Source organism: Embiotoca jacksoni, unplaced genomic scaffold (assembly GCF_022577435.1).
Source record: "Embiotoca jacksoni isolate LCO1_2020_lvr unplaced genomic scaffold, fEmbJac1.0.p SCAF_13, whole genome shotgun sequence".
In the NCBI taxonomy this organism is placed as follows: domain Eukaryota; kingdom Metazoa; phylum Chordata; class Actinopteri; family Embiotocidae; genus Embiotoca; species Embiotoca jacksoni.
The window spans coordinates 15,952,355-15,958,354 of record NW_027185263.1 but is presented as its reverse complement, the minus strand read 5'-3'; positions in this window follow the sequence as shown (position 1 = coordinate 15,958,354).

The window sequence follows — 6,000 nt, the reverse complement described above, 5'->3', positions numbered from 1 at the left end:
CTCGTCTCAAACAGTCAGCCAGCAGTTGACCAATGATGCTAATAGGAAACACACAGGTTTCCAGAGGATGAGTCATTCCACACCTTGAGCAGCAGCATAATAAGACATCTCTGACTAATTCTGTGTCAGTAAAAAAAAGGTTGACCATCTGTCTGTCCCAGAACGGAAGATGACTAAATACAATATTTCAACTTAAATGACATCAGACAAATGTGTGTTAATTGTTTCCTGTGGTCAGCAGCTGGACACAGAGATAAAAAATGTGACTCATCTGGCCAGGTGTAAAAACATAGTGGTCTTTTTGGTGAGCCTCTGCATGTCCTATGTTCTTTAAACATGTGAGAATAACCCATGTGAAACACTGAAAATAAAGCCGCCATGTTTGTTTCACTTCCTGCAGTGTAACTTGGATGAATTTCTAGGAAATCTGTATTTCATGGCGTTGTGCTGCTGACTTTTCATCTGGCCATAAACAGGTCGAAATTCAAATTGGTCTGTTACCAACTTATTGTGCGTTCATCTGAGGATTACACGCAAACGTAAAGCACCATGATTCTCGCTCAACAGGCCTTCAGTGTATTTTCCTACTCCTCCTTTTGTCCTCCTTTGTAGACAATTTTTCATTCATTCACCATTACTATTGCGAGCACATTAGCACACTATTACCTGCATTTAGTCCAAAGCATCACTCTCTACAGCTTTACGGAGCAGCATGACCGAGCACTCTTATGTTGTGTTCATAACAAATGCGAAGCAAAGTGCCTTGCCTTTCTCGTTCAAAATCAAAGTTTGTATGTAATCGCTCCGTGAGAATGATTCACTTGGTGTTTGGTCTGAACACACCTTTAGCCCTGTAATGATCTCGATAACCTTGATATCTGGTTGGTGACAGTCAGAGATTCACCAATGACACCCTGCACCAGACCAAACTACCTCATCCAACTGTTCTTATGTTGTATTTATGTACTATTCTGTAAGCAGTCAATCACAACCGGCGGAGGGGCCCCTCACTGTGACACTACTCAAGGTCACTACAATTTCTTTGTCCATCATGAGATCCTCAAGCTTTATCTCATACTCACCAGGATCTCAGGAGGAGTGTCACTTTAATTTACTGTCTCATAACGCAGGGCCCTTTGAGACTTTAATGGTGATTACAGGCTATCCAGAGGACCAATAACAGCTGAGAGCCAGGGTAGGGAGGGTTTCTCCGTCCTCTGCACACCTCCACTCCCTTTCAGCCAGGGCACTTAATCTTTGCCTGTCTGCTCTCTGTCTTCACGGGTGAAGCTCCACTGTAAACATCAGGCACCACTTCATCTGATCCTGGGCTGTTTTTGTGGTGTCTCCTATCTGGATTTCACCAGGACACGTTTCTATTTTTTTTACCTGCAGTGTTGGCGTCTTCACTCTCTATCTGTCATTTGAAGAAGTCTGGATAATTGAGCGTTTGGGGCGATCTGGTCGTTCTGCTCTGTGGATTTGAATAATGCCGTGCTGGGGCTTCTTCTAATTGGCTGGGATTTATTTTTTTCTTTACTTTTTAACGGCTGGAGGAATCAATAATAACCATGATAGGGGGTGAATCCTTGGTGGAGTACAACACATTTTAGCTGAATAATTGAAATGTTGAGGAATTCTGCGCTGCAACGTACAGCAGGCATCTAAAATAAATTATTCCTTAGAAACGCTGGAGTCTTTTCTCTGTCAGTCAGTGTATATTTGTGTGTGTTTATGAGTGAGAGAGTCTGGCAGTCAGACAAAAAGCACCTATTAACCAAATGTTCATTTTTATTCTTTGTTTTTAATTATTTTCTGTGCCAGTGCAGTTCTGTCTACTTGTTTAACCAGACGAAACACACGGGAAGCATTTGTACAAACAGGCTTAATATAATAACACATTATAAGCTTGACCTGAGGAGGAGCAGTCATTTGTGCAGCAGCGATGTTTTTATGTCACCGTGCTCAGTGACGAGGACCGTCTAAGTGCTCCGGACCTCTCGGTCGTTTATAAGATTACAGCATCCAGAATCCAATAGAGGCATGTGCAAAGGTTGGAGGGCCGGGGAGGAGTCAGGCAGGACCGAGGTAATGTCAATGTCGTTCTGATGTTTATTAGAAGCGGCACAGGCAGGACCTCCCTCCACACACACACACACACACACACGCACACACACACACACACACACACACACACACACACACGTGCATTTCCCTGTATTGATCAGTTGATAAAAACGGTTGAGGTCAGCAGGCATATGTCTAAATTTCTCTCTCTGTCTCTCACACTCCATTTGTCTCTGTCTGATTCAATCCTCTCCTTCCCCCATCAGGGGCCATGCTTCATCCATATATCTGCAACTCCCCTCCCCTGACCCGCTCTCACACTCTGTGGTTCCTTTGTGTCCGTCTCTCTGCCCTTCACTTGACATACATAAATCAATCAGTCAGTCCAATTTCATTCTGAGCAAAGCCTGATGGATTTGCTTCTGAGCCACCATCCTAATAAAGCAGCAGTATCCAGAGTGTAATTACGGTCTGAATTATATAGTTATGGGACCATGCATTGGCTGTTGCTCCATTTTCAGCTATCACACAAAAAAATGCATGTGGAACAACAAAACACACAAATAAATACAAAGCAATCAGAATAAATGTTTAGCTTTAGCTCTGAGATGGGGTTAAAAGTCATTTTTATATTTACATTATTTGAGATGATTATGAAACAAGACAAAAAAAAATCTGCTTTACATATAGCTATATCTATTTATAAAGATGGATGGATGGATGGATGGATGGATAGATAGATAGATAGATAGATAGATAGATAGATAGATAGATAGATAGATAGATAGATAGATAGATAGATAGATAGATAGATAGATAGATAGATAGATAGATAGATAGATAGATAGATAGATAGATAGATAGATAGATAGATAGATAGATAGATAGTTTCCACTGCTTGCACACAAAATTAATTCAATTTATTTATAGTAAATCTATTCATTCAACAATGTTTACATTTTGTATTTAACAACAGATGCACATAATTTTAAATCCAATTCATTGTAATTTAAATTAATGACAGTTTGCAGTTATTCTATGCATATTATATGAAGTATACATACAGTGGGTATGGAAAGTATTCAGACCCCTTTAAATTTTTCACTCTTTGTTTCATTACAGCCATTTGCTAAAATCAAAAAAGTTCATTTTATTTCTCATTAATGTACACTCAGCACCCCATCTTGACAGAAAAAAACAGAAATGTAGAAATTTGTGCAAATTTATTAAAAAAGAAAAACTGAAATATCACATGGTCATAAGTATTCAGACCCTTTGCTCAGTATTGAGTAGAAGCACCCTTTTGAGCGAGTACAGCCATGAGTCTTCTTGGGAATGATGCAACAAGCTTTTCACACCTGGATTTGGGGATCTTCTGCCATTCTTCCTTGCAGATCCTCTCCAGTTCCGTCAGGTTGGATGGTGAACGTTGGTGGACAGCCATTTTCAGGTCTCTCCAGAGATGCTCAATTGGGTTTAGGTCAGGGCTCTGGCTGGGCCAGTCAAGAATGGTCACAGAGTTGTTCCGAAGCCACTCCTTTGTTATTTTAGCTGTGTGCTTAAGGTCATTGTCTTGTTGGAAGGTGAACCTTCGGCCCAGTCTGAGGTCCAGAGCACTTCTTCTTTTTTTCTCTGTACTTGGCCGCATTCATCTTTCCTTCAATTGCAACCAGTCGTCCTGTCCCTGCAGCTGAAAAACACCCCCACAGCATGATGCTGCCACCACCATGTTTCACTGTTGGGATTGTATTGGGCAGGTGATGAGCAGTGCCTGGTTTTCTCCACACATACCGCTTAGAATTAACACCAACAAGTTCAATCTTGGTCTCATCAGACCAGAGAATCTTATTTATCATAGTCTGGGAGTCCTTCATGTGTTTTTTGGCAAACTCTATGTGGGCTTTCATATGTCTTGCACTGAGGAGAGGCTTCTGTCGGGCCACTCTGCCATAAAGCCCCGACTGGTGGAGGGCTGCAGTGATAGTTGACTTTGTGGAACTTTCTCCCATCTCCCTACTGCATCTCTGGAGCTCAGCCACAGTGAGCTTTGGGTTCTTCTTTACCTCTCTCACCAAGGCTCTTCTCCCACGATTGCTCAGTTTGGCTGGACGGCCAGGTCTAGGAAGAGTTCTGGTCGTCCCAAACTTCTTCCATTTAAGGATTATGGAGGCCATTGTGCTCTTAGGAACCTTGAGTGCTGCAGAAATTATTTTGTAACCTTGGCCAGATCTGTGCCTTGCCACAATTCTGTCTCTGAGCTTCTTGGACAGTTCCTTCGACCTCATGATTCTCATTTGCTCTGACATGCACTGTGAGCTGTAAGGTCTTATATAGACAGGTGTGTGCCTTCCCCAATCAAGTCCAATAAGTTTAATGAAACACAGCTGGACTCAAATGAAGGAGTAGAACCATCTCAAGGAGGATCAGAAGAAATGGACAGCATGTGAGTTAAATATGAGTGTCACAGCAAAGGGTCTGAATACTTATGACCATGTGATATTTCAGTTTTTCTTTTTTAATAAATTTGCACAAATTTCTACATTTCTGTTTTTTTCTGTCAAGATGGGGTGCTGAGTGTACATTAATGAGAAATAAAATGAACTTTTTTGATTTTAGCAAATGGCTGTAATGAAACAAAGAGTGAAAAATTTAAAGGGGTCTGAATACTTTCCGTACCCACTATATATTCATATTTTAAGATTTATCTGCAGGTACTGAAAGGTCTTTTAATTTTATGAGTAGTTAAAGGCACATCTTTGGAAGGATCTCATCCATCTGTGCCACAGAGTGTTTCTATGTTCTGCCTAATGTTTGATCTGTTGGATCAACACTTGCAATGACAAATTAAACAAATCCAGATTTTCTAGGATGCATCATCAGTGAATGTGCAAGACTTAACAAAGCAAAAAGGAAGAAAATGACTTATTTTCTCCAATCATGTGGCAAAACATTGAAGTCTGTTCACCGAAGATTCTCTCCCATGTGACAAACCTGAAAACGAACTAAATGTCAGTGCAGGATGTAGATACCAGATTTTTAACAGTCTTCAGAGCTCTTACTGTTTAACCCCTTTATGATACTGTATCTGTAACATGTTTAAAATAACACAAATGTGTTTATATGGCACCGATTCCTTCACAGCCACATCAGAGAACCGATTAATTAAACAAGCCATGATTGAATCTTAACACTTTACCTCACAGATAGAGCTGATAGCTGATCGATAAGTGCCAGACTCAATCAATCAATGTCCTCCAGGCTAACCTGGCTAACCTCTCCGTTGCTGTCGCAGAGCCAGCTGCCTCAGCTTCAGGGCTGATTTGTCCTCCAGAGTCTCTATCATTTGTCTTTAGATTTCCCTTCCATTTGATGGCTCCAGTCTCTTTAAATGCCCTTCCACACACCCTCAACCCTCGTCAGTGATTTATACTCGTCCCTGTTCGTCACTGAGGTCACTACGAGTCCAGGCTCATTTGCACAAAGTCATTTGGTCTCATTTTCATATTTTTCTTCAAAGAAACTGTTTGCCAGATGGGGTGAGAGGATTCCAAACGTATCAAAAGTTAACTAATCATACTGTTTCAAAAACGGTAAGACTTTATTTGAAGCGGTGTAGAGTAACATTAATAATTTCCTTAACCACAACCACAGTGGAACAAGTCAGGGTTCAATTTAGAGTTACATGTTTATGACAGGTCATATTGTCTTTGTTCTTGTCAAGCTGTCATCTCTATCAATGTTTACTTTGCATTAAAAAAAAATTAAAGTTAATCAAATGACACTTATAGACAACAGCAACAAACATTCATTAAGATTTGTTTATGTTCACGACAGGTGTCTTCTTATTTCATGCACACCCCCTCAGTAAAGAGTTATCCAAAAAAACGGACACAGAAGTGATTTATGTGAAGGGTGGTCCACCAGTTAATTTAA